The sequence below is a fragment of the Corythoichthys intestinalis genome, chromosome 2, assembly GCF_030265065.1.
Source record: "Corythoichthys intestinalis isolate RoL2023-P3 chromosome 2, ASM3026506v1, whole genome shotgun sequence".
Classification (NCBI taxonomy): Eukaryota; Metazoa; Chordata; class Actinopteri; order Syngnathiformes; family Syngnathidae; genus Corythoichthys; species Corythoichthys intestinalis.
The window spans coordinates 41,348,465-41,366,563 of record NC_080396.1 but is presented as its reverse complement, the minus strand read 5'-3'; the positions used below and the strand labels follow the sequence as shown (position 1 = coordinate 41,366,563).

The 18,099-nt window shown below is 39.6% G+C and overlaps 1 protein-coding gene across 1 annotated transcript in view; it reads right to left on the bottom strand.

The window, feature by feature from the left end:
* Positions 1 to 10,806, bottom strand: part of cntn3a.1 (contactin 3a, tandem duplicate 1) — a 199,152-nt gene extending 188,346 nt beyond the window's left edge. The window contains exon 1 of the mRNA XM_057817332.1: positions 10,436 to 10,806. The gene's annotated coding sequence lies outside the window, so the exon portion shown is untranslated. The remainder of the gene's footprint in view (positions 1 to 10,435) is intronic.
* Between the last annotated feature and the right edge of the window lie 7,293 nt (positions 10,807 to 18,099).

Here is an 18,099-nt window from a genome sequence, read left to right as displayed (position 1 = left end):
CCTCAGTCAATATTGAACTGGAATGGAAATCCAGTTGAAACCACAGCACCGGACTGTCTTGCCATTTATTTTGCACATGGCGAAAGTCAGGTTGGCTTAATAGGGTAGTATATTGCGGTGGAACTAAACAACAATCTGATTTTTTTTTTTCAGGAATAGATACTTTTAGTTCAAGGAACCAAAAGGTTCCCATGTCTCATTATGCCTACCTTCACGCAGTAGCCCAAGAAACATTTTATGGAGTGCTAAACAACAGACGGAAATGAACTACCACCCAACAGAGCTGAACCAATTATCATTTTCAGATACAATGTGTTTTTTCTTGTTTGTTTTATTGCAACACTCCTAACAGAGACAGCATCTGTTGGGTACACTATTTCAAACATCCTTCTTTCATCCTGCCAAACGCTCTAATTAGAAGCATATGCTACTTGTGGACAGGTCACAAACACCAATCAGCTTCCAGCTGAGCTGGTAAAAATATAAATAATAAAAAATTCTTCCTGCTTGCGAACTGCAAAGAATGCTAAGAATTAAGGTCAGTCTGACAAGTTGAAACCGTTTGTAATCTGCACCAACTATGAGCTGCTCTTCCTGTCTGACGCAGACAAAACACTATTTTTCCATGGTGCTGGATTTGCACGGAGACATAGTGTGGTCACAAGCTGTGGGTCATGAACGAAAGAACAAGATCCCGAATACAAGTGGCCGAAAAGAGTTTCCGCCATAGGGTGTCCGAGCTATCCCTCAGAGATAAAATGAGAAGCTCGGTCATCTGGGAGGGGCTCGGAGTAGAGCCGCTGCTCCGCCACATTGGAGAGGAGCCAGATGAGGTGGCTCGGGCATCTGATTTAGGATGCCTCCGGGGCGCTTCCCTGGTGAGGTGTTACGGGTACGTCCCACGGGGAGGAGGCCGCAAGGCCGACCCAGGACACACTGGGGAGACTATGTCTCCTGGCTGCCCTGGGAACGCCTTGGGATCCCCCAAGAGGAGGTGGCTAAAGGGTCTGGGGAAAGGGAAGTCTGGGCTTCCCTTCTGAAGTTGCTGCTTCAGGGAGGGAGGTAGGGAGGTATTGTGGGTTTACCCCTCTCTCAGGGAGCAGACAGATACACACCTTGAGTGCACTTTCGGTTTTGATGTGATCTCATCCTGGGGGCCTTTGAATAGTGAACAGCGCCATCTGCTGTGATGCAAGGTAATTGATTGCAACTTGACACGATTTTTGACTCTTTTTTTTTTTTTTTTTTTTTTTCCGTGTAGTCGAATCACAAGAATGCACTTCAAAAGAGAGCTTCGATCTGCAACTAAATGCACGTCAATCCTTACGCAAATGCAGTCAAATTCGTAGGAGTTTAATGGGTACATTTTGAATCTGCTAAACAAAATGCATTGTTTTTTGAATTATAGTTTTCATTTGCAAACTACACTTTTTTGTGTGTTGGATGAAATGTTTAATTTGCAATAGACGTGCCGATTACCGGTTTCAAGGTATACCGTGGTATGAAAACGTCACGGTTTCAAAACCACAAACATTTTCCGTCATACCGTCCCTAAGGTATTAGCTATTTTTTATGTCACAAAAATGCAATGATAAATCCCTCGCAGCTGCAAGGCTCAACCCTCCCCCACCGGTTGTTGCTCAGTGTCAATGAGTCAGCTGTGCTACACAATGGCTGAAGGAGGTGAAACTCCTGAACTTTTTTCCCCTTCAAAGAAAACGAAATCTCTGGTATGGGAATACATCGGCTACAGAAAAGTTACGGCCGCGGTTTAGAGGAGAAGCTGCCAACAGACATGTAAAATATGTTTGCGAAAGGTGGCTGCCGAGGAGACAATACCTCCAATATGATTTCGCATTCATAGAAAACTAAAGGTTGGTAAACACTATCATGAACGTTTCCCACCAGCTACGAGGGTTAACTCTAGCGTGCTTATTGTGTGTAGCAGTCGTAAAACGTGTTTTTTTTCTCTCTGGCAACTGTCTGTGTGAGAAAGAGAGTATGTGTATATTGTCAACATGATACGAGTCATACACACGTGCTTTTCATAGAAAGTAATTCAATCATTTTTGTTCTGGTGGTAATATCGTTGAGATGTGGTTGTGTTGCCAAGAACTCAGACTCTGAGTTTGGCGCAGACGTGACGCTGGTAAAGCGACAAGAAACTCTAGCGCGTCGAAATAAACATACGAGGAGAGCGGAGAACGGGGATGTTTATTCAACATGGCTACTGTGAGACAGACTGCTGGTTTTAGCGACTTGATGTGTGTTTGGTCAATTAAAACTGAATTTACCACGGATTGGACCATATTCTCGGCTCTATTGTTTGCGATCTGTGTTGTTGTGGAGACGACTTCCGACGGGCAAGAGTGACGTTGCTCATTAACAACACGTCACGCAAATAAAAGACTCTGATTGCATGGATGATTTCGTTCAGGCTCAAGAGGCCATTAAGGAGCTGGGTCCCAGACTCTTCTCACGGTGTTTGAAAAATATAGGGAGAACAGTCTGGCCCTGCCTGGCAAGTGGCTGTGGGTTTACGTTTAGATAAAGGACTGCATTTATTTCAATTTTATTTAGAATATTTCAGTTATTTCTTTAAATTTATTTTAAAATTATATTGATGTTCCATTTAGCTAATATGTTTTGAAAAATACAAATCCTGTTCAATGGAAAAAAGTTATTTTTTAACCCAGATATCTCAAAGTAACACATTTTAGAGATGTAATTGCAATACCGTGACACCGTGAAATTCTTGCTTAAGGTTATCATAACGCCACAATCTCATACCGGCACATGCCTAATTTGCAAACCACACTTTTTTCTTGGCATGACTTTACCTCCATTTGATTTTCTTAACCATTCAAGTAATCGTCGAATCTATCCGGTCTGCCGATGGGAGCTGCTGAAACACTCGGTCCTTCATAGCACCTCTTTTAATGCATAGCTCCTCCTCTACTCTGACGCGTACTGTACAGCGACTATGACTGCTACACAGCCCCCCTTCCCCTCAATAGAAATAGCAGCTAAAATGACACCTCAGCTAACCCAAAGCACCTCTGCAGACTACTAAATTGGAGCGCAAGGCACACCACTTTTTTAATCGAGCGATTTTCAAAATGTTGACATGGAAATGTATATTTGCATATCAAGAAGGGTGTTCTGTTTTCACACTTTTCAAAGGGTGACGCTCGTCGTCAGAAATGGTCTGACTTTATTTGTAGAAGCAACCCTCCTCACAAAGATATCTGCTATGTTTGTGTAAGGCATTTTACAGAGGACTGCTTTGGAAACAAAAGCTTATTTGATAGTGGACTGATAAGATTTTTGCTTAAAGACAATGCTATCCCAACTCTCGAGAGTACTCCAATGGAAATTATGTTATTTAGCTCCTTTAAATCAGGGCTAAAAACGCTTTTGTTTAGCACTGCATATCCATAACTGTCTATATATTTCAATCTACCTGCCTTCTATTCCTCTTGTGCTTATCTCCATTGCTGATTTCAATGATTATTAGTAATAGTAGTTTTTGCTTTATTTTTATTTTTGTTTTATTTTTATTTATTTATTTTTATTCTGTGATTAAATGCGATCTTTTGTCTTGGTTTTTACGTTGTATTGATTTAAATGTGATTTTTATGGTCTTCATGTGATGTAAAGCACTTTGAATTGCCTTGTGTTGAATTGTGCTATATAAATAAATTTGCCTTGCCTTGCCTTGCCTTATCGTAGTTAAGAATTAGTTTGAAGGACTATAAATAACATGTTAAGAGTAAGGTTTGCCCCACATTTCATCTTTAGTATTTTTCCATACTTAAGCATCGACAGCATAACAGAAATTAAAAATAACACGCGACAAAAATGACAGATGAGTGTTTATTTACTCATCTCTCATCTGCTTGGATTTGGCATTACAAGGGTGGACTTTTTTTTTTGTGACTTATGCTTTGTTGTTAAAAGGTTACACATCTCCGAAATATCAAGCGTCATGAAAGATGATGAACAGTCCCATTACAGCATTTTAAATATTTTCATAAGCAAGGCCTCATTTGCCTTAAGTCAATCAGCAATATAATGCCAGAGTATTTTGGCACATTTCTACGCAAACATACTGGTTTTTGTACCAAAGATACATTAAGCAAATTGAAAATTTGCTCAATTGACACTTACGTGACATCTCTATATTTTTTATTTGATCTATCTTATATAATAGTAACCATGATAATCATCATTAATTATAACACTATTTTTTTAAGATATTGAAAGTGTTTCCTGGAAAGCTGTTTGAGTGGTGTCTGCTTTTTCCTGCTTTAACACTTTTCTTCACACACAATTACCAGTCTTTGCGCTTAGCTTTTAAGTTAAGAAAAAATATATTTTTTAACTCAAGCATTGTTGAACTTTTAGAAAATTCCATGCCATGCGTGTGTATCACAATTGAACAAAAAATGTTGGCTGATTATCATTGGTCCACATTGTCCAGCCTGAATAGACTCACTTATTGATCCCGATGACAGGGGTCAGCAACCTTTTTGGTGTGGAGTGACACTTTCAAATTTTCTTGTCAATCAGTGTGCCACACCAAGATTCATGACGCACATCTGAATTTTTCAACTCCAACAGAGCTGTAATTGTACTCCAAAGAAAACAACATGAACATACACTGAAATCCTATAACTACCATTCTTCTTTATGAATTAACTAAAAAATAAATGCATATTGTAGAAAATATCAAAACTTGAAAATAAGTGCAAAAGTAATTACTGCTGTACAGCAGCATCATCTTATGTTAACATATCACACACACACACACACATCCCAGCAATAAAAGGGGAACAGGTGTGATTCTCAGTGCAGGGCTCTCACAGTACAGAGCAAGCTGTTTTAACCTTCAAAGTCAGAACAGGCGACTCTTACATTTTTTTCTTGTTCACTAGCAACTTAAACAGTGAATTGTATGAACAATTTTAGATTTTATGTTACAAATATAAAAAGATGCCTACCTTAATGTTTTCCATGAATTTTCATGTTTTGTCTCGTAGTGGCGTTTGACACTTGTTTTGCGACACACAACGCTCTCGAGGCATAATGAACATACAGAGCTAGCGGAAGTAACCAACCAACCAACCAGTTTTTACCGGCATCCCCAAGGGGATGCTGTCCCCTACAATATGACCGGCTTATAGTTAAGCATTAAGGGTGTCAACAATAATCGATGCGGCGATGCATCCCGATGCGGGGCAGGGACGATTCGATTCGATGTGGACAACACGGTGAATCGATTCAGCGCATTTTAAAATATATAAGTACGTTCAAAAATCTTCCCTGCGCAATTCCGGTGATGCAATGGATTTGGTTTCCCCATTTGTATTGTTATTCTCATGTTTACCTGTAGAGAGAGCTACTTTACATTCAAAGCAAGCCCGAAGAGGTTAGATCAGGCCTAAAAAATTCCAGCCCAACCCAACACGGCCCGCTGGTATTGAAGCCCGACCGGCCCGATCAATTTACTAGATTTGCATGCCCGAGCCGAGTGATGCGGAGAGAAAAAAAAAAATGCAGCAGCAGCAATTTATTTTTTTTATTTCTTCAAGTTTTCATACTGTTTAAATAGTCTACATATTTTTAAGAGATTTATAAAAGCATTTACACAACAAAATAACGCTGGAAAAGTTTAATATTTAAAAAAAAAAACACGGTTTTGCTGACACACAGAGGAGAAGATTCGAAAGGATCACATTTGCCTTTGTGTGCATAAATAAAAGTGTCTTTCCTAACAAATTCTCAGTTGGCAGACAAAAAAACGCAAGTTTACTCAATATTTAAATAGTCTACATATTTTTAAGAGATTTATAAAAGCATTTACACAACAAAATAACGCTGGGAAAGTTTAATATTAAAAAAAAAAAAAAACACGGTTTTGCTGACACACAGAGGAGAAGATTCGAAAGGATCACATTTGGCTTTGTGTGCATAAATAAAAGTGTCTTTCGTAACGAATTCTCAGTTGGCAGGAAAAAAACGCAAGTTTACTCCATATTTAAATAGTCTACATATTTTTATGAGATTTATAAAAGCATTTACACAACGAAATAACGCTGGTAAAGTTTAATTTAAAAAAAAACAAAAAAACACGGTTTTACAGATACACAGAGGAGAAGATTCAAAAGGATCACATTTGCCTTTGTGTGCATAAATAAAAGTGTCTTTCGTAACGAATTCTCAGTTGGCAGGAAAAAAACGCAAGTTTACTCAATATTTAAATAGTCTACATATTTTTATGAGAATTATAAAAGCATTCACACAACAAAATAACGGGAGGAGAAGAAGAAAAAGAGGGCTGCGCCACAGCCCTCTGCGCATTTTTTTTTTTTTTTTTTTTTAATAATTTATAAGTCCGGCGCGGCGGCCCGACCCGACCCACCCAAACATGAATGCTTAACATTTCGGGTCGGGTCGGGTTCGGGCACAAGATCTAACCTCTATGCAGGGGGGACGAAGAACCCAAATCCGCTTGCCTGGTACACCAGACTCACCGCTGTTCCAGCTGTTGAGTCTGGCCACCATTCAAGCGGATACAATTTCCAGGGCGGAGCAAGCCACAGCAAACAGACAGCGGAGTGGACCAATCAGCGACGGGCAGACGTGACGTTAGTAAACTGACGAGGGAAGGACGAGGGACTTGCGCGCGGAAGTAAACATACGAAGAGACCGGAGTTTATTCAACATGGCTAGCGCGCGACAGACTGTTGTCAATGACTCGTGTCGATGTGTTTTTGGTAATTTAAAACTGATTTTACCGTGGATTGGAACATATTCTCGGCTCTCCCGTTGACCATCTGTGTTGTGGAGACGACTTTCGACGCGCAAGAGTGACGTTGCTCGTTAAGAACACGTCACGCAAATAAACGAATCTGATTTGTCGATTGATTTTGTACCTGCTCGAGAGGCCGTTAATGGGATGGTTCCCAGACTATTTCTCTCAGTGTTTGAAAAATACAGGGAGAATAGTCTGGCCGAGCCAGGCAACAAATCCGCTTCCTCACCGGAGTAACGCCACAGACAAGCGCAGTTGAAATCGAGAGAGCAGAGAGATAGGACATAACATAACAATGGCTGAAACGGAGAAAGAGGGAGCGAGAAATATTATAGAGATAAGATAGGCTAGGCCTACATTTTACTTTTGTTCTACATTGCAATTTAGTTGATGTTTTGTTTGCAACTGAACTGATCCCTGGATTGATACTGCGATAAAGATGCTGCTGCGCTACAATATTTTCTTTGTCGTTTTCTTTAATATTTACTTGAATATTTTTATTGATGGGTCGTTGTGACTAAAATACAGTGACTGTTATTACTGATTTTGCACAGGAGTTCAGATGTTGCACTGTGTGAAAGGCTGCTACTGTGTGTAAAAAAAAAAGAGAAAGCCCTGGTCTCATTCAAAGCACTAATTAAATGCTGTGATCTGATTTTTTTTTTTTTAATATATATGAAAGTATACTATTTTCATTTGACTTCAACCAGGAGTGACACAAGAGCCAATAAAAAGTTGTTTAATGTCTGTCCGCTTGTGTTGGCTCATGATTCACGAAAAATATGCTTTGCTTTAGAATTTTAATGCATCCCAGGCTTTCATGCATCGCAATGCAGTGCCGAATCGAACCGAATCGAATCGTGACCCTCTGAATCGAATCAAATCGAATCGAATCGTGGCCCTCCGAATCGTAATCGAATCGAATCGTGAGGGCAGTGCCGATGCACACCTCTATTAAGCATAGAAGAAGAAGTGGGCGTTTGGGCGAGAAAAAGATAGGCAGTGAAGCACGGTGTTGAGAGAGAGTTGCGTGGAGAGCGCCGTAAAAAGTGGCTGTGTCCCATGCTAATTTTTGTTTTGCTAAAAAAAGTCACCAGCAAAATGCCATCCAACGCGTCACTGTGTTTTTATACACATCGCCATTTCTCCGAACTAAGCACCGGACAAATCGACGACAACGAGCCACGTTAATCGCCGGTCCACTCCACACTATGGTGAGGAGTTGAAAGCACCGCAATTACCAAAAAGGGCAGATTGGTAACACAGTGTACTTCCACCAGCTCTCTGATTGGTTGGCTTCGTGACATGTTAGTAGCGTAAGCTGAATTGAGCGTGCAGGAAAAAAATATCCGACAAGCGCAGAAGTCGAGAAATTGAGGAAGAGCTGGAGGTGTACTCAAAATTTATTATTGCTTGCATAGAGCGCCATAGGCAGAGGGGGTGGGAGGGGTGCTCCCGTAAAGCCACTAAATAACAGGGTGCGCAACTGAAAATGCCTTAATTTCAGGTAAAAAAGCGCACTATTTTTTTATTTTGCTATGCGCTCGCGTGTCACTGGTTAACCCTTCGCGTGCCTGTCATAGGTTGCCCACCCCTGCCGTATGATATTCTGAAGTACCTCTCGTTCCCACAGTTGCTCTTTTGCATCAGTCAAGTCAAATAGAACTAGATCTCAGTTTGAACATTGTTCTGAAGAAAATCTTCCCCTCTTGTGTGATTATGCTGGCTGTTTAATTTTTTTTGTTTCATTATCAACTAACACCAAATAAACATAAATAAACAGATAGTGGTTATTATATGAAATAGATTTTACCACAAAAAAATTACCACATTTGCAAAATGCATGTTTATATCTGACTCTTTGGTTATTCGTCAATGGAAAAATGGAAAAGTAATCGATTCTCAAAACATTTAACATTTGTGTGCGTGTGTATTTGTGTGCGTTTGGAAAGATCTGTCCGAAGGTATTGTGAAATTAACTTTAATGAGTCGTACATAAAGTAAGATGTACCAAGAGCAACAGACACTTAGCTGAAAATAACCAGACTTTGAAAAGTACTTTCGCAGAGCAAAGACTCTCTCTGACTCTGAGGTTCAAAAGGGGAATGAATAAATAAATACATAAATTTAAACAAAAGTTAAACTTAAGTCCAAACGCACAGTAGTAATGTCTCGGATAAGTAAAGGCCTCGGATAAGTATGGTTTGGTGTCAGTGGCACTGGCTTATTCTTACTTTTAGTATTTAATTTATACTGTTTTCCTGTTTTCCTGCCCTTCTATGTATTAATAGGTTGTTGTTCCAGCGACTTCTCAAGTCAGATATTGTGACATCATTACAAGTGTGTCAATAATGGAAATGCCCAAAGAGATGAAAAAAAACTCTTAATTTACTGAAAAAGGTGGGATGACTAAAGTATGTATCTAAATTCAATTAAAAAAAAAAAACAACAAAAACAAAGAACTAATAGTTGATTGGATTTAACTCTCAGAATGCATTTCCAACAAAAAGCCTGGCAAAAAGGTAAGATGAATTAACATGACTACGATGATGTTATTTGTTCTCAGGTATCGATTTTGAGCAAGAGTAGGTTGCGTACATTTGAAACCATTATGTAGATAAGCATTCTTCAGGATTTTGTGAGAAAAACTTACTGTAGTTGCTGACATACAGGTTTTTGACTATCTTACCAGCAATCAAGCTCAGCGCTAAGTGCAATTAACAACTGGGGAGATGGTGTACCCAGACTCAGTCCAATCGCCATCTGATTACTGACAGCAAATGAGTTCTGCCCGGCGTACTTTGGAGCAATGGGTGGATTCATGACCTCTCACACAAAGAATGCAGAACTGTTACAGGATATAATAATGTCAGTATTCTGTTTTCCCTGCAACTACAAGCGTAGCAAAACCTATTTTGGTCCCACAATGCATGGTTGCAAAGCTATTAAAGATTAGAAGCAAGCATTTATACAGTAGTACTGTATGTGCTCAGTTGGGTGACACGGTGACCAATTGGATAGTGCACCCATTCACAGTTCAGAGGTTATCGTTTCAAGTCGGCTACTGCCTTCGTTGATGGAGTTTGCATGTTCACCCTGTGTCTGTGTGGGTTTCCTTTGGGTGAGTCATTTCTATAAGTGTAAGTGGATGGCAACCCGTACAGGAGTGTGTCCCACTTTCGACTGGTCAACTGGCAAGGGCTCCATCACGTCGGCAACACTGGTAAGTTATGGTACAATTCATGAATGAATAAACTCTAATTATTCCTGTGGGGGGAGAGCTGTTTAAAAGTTTAAAAATAAATAAATTAATGTTATAAAAGGAACATATTTATTTAGTTAGCTATTAATTTTCAAAGACCACTCTTTATTTCTGTGTGCCGGTGAAACTTTTTTTGGGCGAAATGTAGTGTTGATATCATACTTAGTCTTACATTATCTTTAGGTGTAAAAATTAATTACTAGTCTTTGTGCCCGTCGACCATTCCAGGGTGAATCGCCCTGTCTTCACCCGAAATCATCTCACCAACGACCCAAATAAAGAAAAACGGTATAGGTGTATTAATGGCTTGCAGTCAACATGAATGGCTGTAAATTTCAACCTGATACAGTGCGTACCTGTCCAAGTGGATGTTTGTTGAGTTTTATCCCTTCTCGATTATCCATGTTACGCCGCACATCTCTCAGCCTTGCAGCAGCACCGAACGTTGAAATAAACTCTTCTCATGCTCCTTTCCTCTATCTTCTAGACCCTTCCGAGTGCCCCCTCTTCCTCTCCCTTTTCTTCCCGCACTGCTGCCTCCTCACTCCGACACTGGAAAGCAACGGATTTGTCCGGCGTAAGGGATCCGAGCAGCGCTAGTTGGAGGTTGGTCCTCCCGACCGGGTCCGTCTCGCGTGTGACTGGTCGATGATTGAGACGAGTTGTAGTGTGCTCGCCAGCCGTCTGACATAGTGCACGAGTATAAAGTGCGTGTAGAGCGAGAGGACTGCCATTTCCTGTGCGCACGCGGGGCACCATAACAGGAAGTTATAGCAGAAACCTAGTATTCACCCCCTCTCCCCCAAACTCCATCTTTATCATTTTACCTCAGATTATAAACCATCTGAAGTTCCTGGAGAGGGGGTTCTAACAATGCCATTTTATTCAAATTGTATTGTAGGATTTGTTTTAACTCATTGTCTACGATAAACATCCAATTCATTTAATTGGCAGCATAGACATCATAATGATATATTATGAAGTCTATGCTGGCCGGACTATCAGTTAATGCGTAATTCGTTCAATGTCATTAACGGCGCGAAATGTCCCATTTTAACAGGGAGTTCTTGCAGCGATCGTTAGCTGCCAGCCCTCCCAGTCAAAATGTAACAGACATCTAGCGCCGTCAATGGTAGCAGATGAGTTAAAGTGCCTGTGACACGAAAAAGCATGATTATTTCATAATACACGCGGTATTTTATGCTCCTGAATGAAATGGACCGTTTGGATGTGTGTGGGAGCGATCGCTATATTTATTTAGTTTTTTTAATCCCGCGCCATGAAAATGAGTGACTTCCGGCAACAGTCTGAAGTTGAGAAAGAGGGCGCTGTGACGTGTACGGAGGAAGGAGTCCTCTTCACTATACAGCCGTACTGTTGTATGAAAAGGACTAAGGATTTGATTTTGCGGATTAATACGTTTTTTTTTTTTTCGTATCACGCCAGCCAAACGGCTGCAGAAAAATCCTGCTGTACGAGGGAGAGGCCTTTTGGGGGTTTCAAAAGGTTCCCATTCACCAGTGGATATTGGCCAAAACAAGCCCTACTACTGTGGGACCATGGGACTTCCGAGGAAGTGAGTAAACAGCGTGTTTTGTATTACCAGTATGTCAAATACTGGGATCATTTTAGTATGTAGGTGGCTTGCATTTTGTGGCTGACATGCTCCTTGTCCCCTTGGACGACGACCGGTGGCTTGTTGCACATCCCTCCGCCGGAAGAGCACTATACTCGGCTTATTCCCCTCTTCAAGTGCCCAGTGTTCTGTCAAATTTTCCGACCGATGAGAAATTGCAACTTAAAAAATAGCCGCGAATACAGCAATTACAAAGTAATCACTACAAACTTTCTTTAAATAAAGGACTACTTACGTTTGGTCATGGATGGGCATGTAAAAAACTCTCCTCATACACATTAGCTGCACGTTAGCTGCACAACAACTGCAGCCTCATTTCTCCACTGAGTCTCTAGCTGTTTACGACTTCGCCGTGTAGTAAAGCATTATTCTGCCATATTCGTGTTGACCATTTGGCAGTTACACGCTCCTCCGACGTCGGCCGGTTTGTTCAGCGGTCATTGTCCAGCTGCTTCCCTGGTGAGCTCTCCTGTCCATAGTAGCAGGGGAACAAACTGTAAATTGCTCTCCGCCGGGCGGTTTGCCGATCAGCGAAGACGATCGACAACCCAGTCATCATGTGAAATGATCCGGGCTAGTTATGTGTGATTTTCCGCTTCGAAAAAACCTCACTCGGTTCGGGTTAGCGTGTCGGCTAGCTGTCACGCCTCTTGGTTTGTTTACATTCTCCGAAGTCGGGAGGGGAAATGACAAGCTCAATTTAGGTGGCATAAAATATCGTTCGGAAGGTGCGACAGTAAAGTTGAAGTCGACAGTTTTGACCATTATGAAGTAATTTTGCCATGTCGTCTTGAATAAATGCATTTTTATTATTTCATATTCCATTTAGCACAAAACTTGTTATTTGTCCATTATATGACCATGCCATTTATTTAGCTATTGGGAAAAAATACTTGGATAAAGATAATATCCTGTAAAAATATTGGAGTAGAGAGACTGAAACAATGACATTTTGCGGCTCTCTTCGTCACGTTTTCCTTGTTGTAAATAATTCCCCTGCTGCATACTAAATCAGATGAAAATTCGGCTGACGTCATCCACCTGTTGGGGACGCTAGAGCCCTATAATGGTAGGCGTGGCTAACTGGCAGATTAAAAGACTAATTTCTCGTCACCTGTGGTTTGCTAAATTGTTGTATATAGTCGAATCGTCTCAAAATATTATTCTAATTCACATAATAATCCTATTTAAAACATTAGGATTGCTGGCTAAAGGGTACTGCAATTACAACCAAAATACAGTGGTACCTCTACATACCATGTTAATTAGTTCCAGCACCTCGTTTGTAAATCGGGATGGTCGTATGTAGAGCAGGATTTTCCCATAAGAAAACATTATAATTCCTTTAATTCTTTCCACAGCCCGAAAACCTACACTAAACCCTTAATAAATACTACTGAACTATTGCAATTAGCAATTACACAGAGCGAAACAAATAAATTATGAATAAAAATAGAAATAATAATATAATATTAATACCTGTAATAATGTAACGAATAAGGTTCTAATGTGGCGAATGTTTCTGCCTGGTGTACCTGAACGCATCGTACTTTTACATTTACGTTTACTTTGTTCCGCTGTTGCGAACAGTAGGCGTGTTGTGTTGCACAAGTTGATGGAATAAATGATTAAAAACCTGACAAAATAGTGATTTCTTTGGCAATGTTACCACATTAATAATTCCAGATTTCCCGATCGATCCGGTCCAATCACGTCATTTTCAAAGTATCGGACTCGGCAAAAAAATATCGGACATGCCTTTTTTTGATATATATATATATATATATATATTTTTTTTTTTTTTAAATTAAATCGTTTTCTAATTGTATTTAACGTTACAGACATAATATGTTACACTCATCCAGAGTCTTTAGTTATGGCTTAAGGTAGGGTTATCAAATTTATCCCGATAATGGCGGTAATTAATTTTTTTTAAAAATGCATCACGTTAAAATATTTAACGCAATTAATGCATGCGCTGCACGACCCACTCACGCATTGTCGCGCTCAATCTGTAATAGCGCCGTTTTACCTATATAGAGAGCTAAAAGGCAGCGTAAAATGAGTAGAGTGAATTTTGGAAGCCTTTGGAGCCTTTTTTTAATTGCCTAAAGCCTTACAATCCCTCTCCCTACGATTAGAAATATCGTGGGAAGCAATGTGGGGAAGCAAGGTAGTAATTGATCTTTTTCTTAACACTCTATGTTATTTCTCAACGCAGAGAAGATATATCAATTGGTAGCACTACGCACAGTCATGGTTCCACTTCCCATCATGCATTTGGGCATGGCTACCGTATCATTTACTGAAAGCTCAACAAATACACTAGATGGCAATATTTAGTCACAATATACAAAGTCACATTTGTCCTTTAAGAATTACAAGTCTTTCTATCCGTGGATCCCTCTCACAGAAAGAATGTTAATAATGTAAATGCCATCTTGAGGATTTATTGTCATAATAAACAAATACAGTACTTTTGTACTGTATGTTGAATGTATATAAACGTCCGAGTTTTATTCATTTTTTTTCTTAATGCATTGCCAAAATGTTTATGATCGGGAAAAATTATCGGGAATGATTGGAATTGAATCGGGAGCAAAAAAAATCAATCGGATTGGGAAATATCGGGATCGGCAGATACTCAAACTAAAACGATTGGGATCGATCGGGAGCAAAAAAACATGATCCGAACAACCCTAATAATAATTGTCACCTTAATTTATAAAGACTAGCAAACGGAGGTCGAAGGAGGACCTTCTAAGTAGACATTCTAAGGCAGTATTGTCGAGCCACTTAACGGACGGCACACCCCGCTCATATTTTTCTATCATTTCCATCTTCATTTTAAAGGTAAGCATCACCTTTTTCCTTTTTTCACCACCTGCACTAACATTCTTGGAACCCATGTTGATTTACAAGAAACACTGCCATGCGTCTGTTTTATGGGAAAACAGAAACTGCGGCGCAGTCATAAATCGTCGTATTTCGAGAATGTCGTCGGATGTAGAAACAAATGGCGAGTCAAATTTTACGTTGGATGTCGAAAAGATTGTTTTTCGAAGCGATCGTATGTCGAGGCACCACTGTAACTGAAGTGCACAATATCCCCTTCCTCTTTTTGTTGCCAGATAAGCGCTTTGCATAGAGAATCAAGCTAACTACAGTCCAGTCTTTAAAGATAAATTGGTGCACAAATGAATAATAATTTTTTACCAAGGTAGATTAACACAAAGATAAAAGAGTTGAGATTCCAACTCTAGGTTAGTTTTTATCACCATGGCAGAAGGAAGGAGAACTACTTTTTTCAACATATAAGCACACTGGCAAAGAAACTCCCATTTTGTAATGCACTGACAGAATTGACAAAGGTTGTTTTATTCATCCATCCAAGCGTAAAAACGCTATCTTTGCTCCGGTCAATCTTCCCCAATGCTATGCATGTAGCATGAGCTTGCCAGCTTTGCTCATATTGCGAATATCAGTTCACCATCCATGAAAGTAATTTAGGAAAACTCAAAAGTACCGGTCTATGAGAAAACTTGCAAATTTGGCATCAGTCTTGAATTTTTTTCTTCATCCAACGCATATCCTTATCATATTTCTTATTTTGTCATGATTCATTTGAGATTTGTAACAAGTTTTTTTTGTTTGTTCTAGTTTCAGACCACATCAACATTGTTAATTCAGACAGTTTGTAAAAGTTGTAGCAGCCTTAGTGTAAGTAGCCTACTAGTAGCCAACTCTAAAATGGAAAAATCTAGGCGTTATCATAGAAAACTTGAATATTGTCATTGTTTGCCTTTTTGCTTAAATTTGCACTTCACACCCTAAAGCATTACACAGTTAATGAGTCCTGATATCTAATATTTCTCTTGAGACTCATATACAGTTATCGAACATTCATTTTTAATTGCATTCAATGATTATTCAACATTAAAACTTAATGAGGGAGTGGATAAAAAGGATAAAAAGTAGTGCCCCTAGGATTGGACTCCTCAGGGACACCACGCTTCAGAACGCAGGATGAAGATATGAAGGCTTACGTCAATGACATAATGTCATTTAATATCTTTGTCATCAAGACCATAAACGAAACATTATAATAATATGTCATCATCACATAACGAACGATAGCTGGTTAGGTGATATGGGAAAAATCTTACTCATGTTTTTGTTATTTATTGCTCATCTAGTCACAAGTAACAATATTGCATACTTTTCTGAGTACCCGATAGTGTATGTTTATTTTTCTGTTATTTAATGCACATCTTCAAAATGAACAAGGTATTTAAAAAAATAAATAAATAAAATGCACAGAACGACTATTACATCACACATCTCAACAGGAAATAAAATACAGTGACGATGATGCAGCATCATGAACAACGTGAGGTTCAGTATCTTGCTCAAAGATACTTCAAAATGGTCACCAGGACAAGAGATCGAACCCAAAAGCATTGGGTTTGGAGACAAATACTCAACCACTGAGACTGAGGCGTGCTGCCACATACTATAGTCACAAGTCTTGTTAGGTACATCATTAAGACTTGAATAAATCTTTGCAAACTAAAAAGCCTTTTTTGTTTAAGTAGCCATATCTCCTTACACGTGGCATGCTTGTGGCCTGTAATTTATCTTTTTTGAGTTGGTTTAAAGAGAAACACCTTTTGCTCCTACCAACGGAGATGATAGTTACTGAATAAATAAATGAATTAATTAATACCGAGCCTTATAAAGAAGAAAGGAGGGAAATGAGCATCTGGATTAACCTACTAAATGAGTACAGCATTTCTGAAGCAACCGTGCACAGTGCAAATTATGCCAATTTTATCTTTTGTAGTTTACGTACAAGTGAAGCAATGCCTTCTTGCTCCTCAGTTGAGGAAAACCAATTTGTGCATCCACCTCTGTAAGCGACAACAAGCTTTTTAATGTTGTTTTGAAGAAAGCATTTTTATACTTGGATTAGTGTTTTCTTTAGGCAATAATTGAGATGTCAAAACAAGAGACTTCTCCTCATATCATAAATTGTTTGTAAAAAGTGTGATATATAAGGACAATAAAAAATATAAAAGAAACTGAGCTCTATTTGTGTGAACAATGTTTGGCACACAGCCCAACTGGGAATTTGCAGTTAGGTCAGCCCAATGTACACCTGTCTCTGTGTGATATCATTCAGTTTAAATGAAGTGAAGAACAGTCAACAGCTAAATCACCTATGTGACACATTTATAATGTGGCCTATCCTTAAATCATTCGTGCTGTTTAGTACAAATCTACTAGTATATTGTCTATGATAGACATATAAACCAGCATTTACTGATGAATTTGAATTTTATCAACCCATATTATTTGTTCAATTGATCTAAAATCTAAGTGTTAAAGCCACACACAGCTTCTAAACATAGAGAAACATTATGTTAAGTGACAGGTAGGGATGGGAATCGAAATCCGATTCCAATTCGGAACCGGTTCCGAGTGTTTCGAGGCCTCGACATCACAATGAAAAAGCCTTAACGATCCCTTTAACGATCCCTAAAGACGCATATTGCGTCGTGACGTGTCTTGTTGTCCAGACGCATCAAACTAGCATGGCGCCAAGAACCACTCGCTCCAAAGTTTGGCTACACTTCACCAGGAAAAAGGGTGAAAATGAAAGGTTACGATAGTTTAGCACGAGCATTGCCGCTGTAAACATAACAATGACAGCACGTAGGTTCGAACGCTCGAAAGTGTATCTTCACTTCACGAAGAAAAATTACAACAAAGCGACTTGCAGTCATTGCGAGATGGAAATAACTGCATCGGGAGGGAATAGACTGCACTGTCCTCACCGAGACGCTAAGGCTCAGTCCTGGCTATACAGCTAGCTAAACTCCCAAATGACGATGCAGAAGACGTTGGTATAATTTGCTGATTTTATTCAACCATCACTTGAAACTAAAAATAGAAATGAAACAAATAAATTTCGTCCCCAATAACAAACAGGTTTGCATCAACGTAAATCAGCGATGATTAGCTGCTAACACAGTAATAACAAACAGTTAGCATGCGTTCGCTAGCATTAGCACATCGTTTAAACCACTACACAACTGGATTTAATTGTCCGATCGCGAGTGGAAACACACAGCAACAACACAGAAGATGATACATACAGGCGTTGGCTCTGTAGATATTTTACAAACATTAACAAAGAACGTAGGCTCGTGGCAGTGTTTCCCTTTCTCACTAACTCGCTCACTCACTTGGATACGGCGTTTCTTCTTCTTCGGTGTAAGCGCGCTCTTCTTCACATGAGCGCGCTCTTCTTCGCGTGAGGAAGCGCAAGGGCGCCACCACTTGAGCGTGAAAGCACCATAAAAACTAAAAGGCATGCATTTC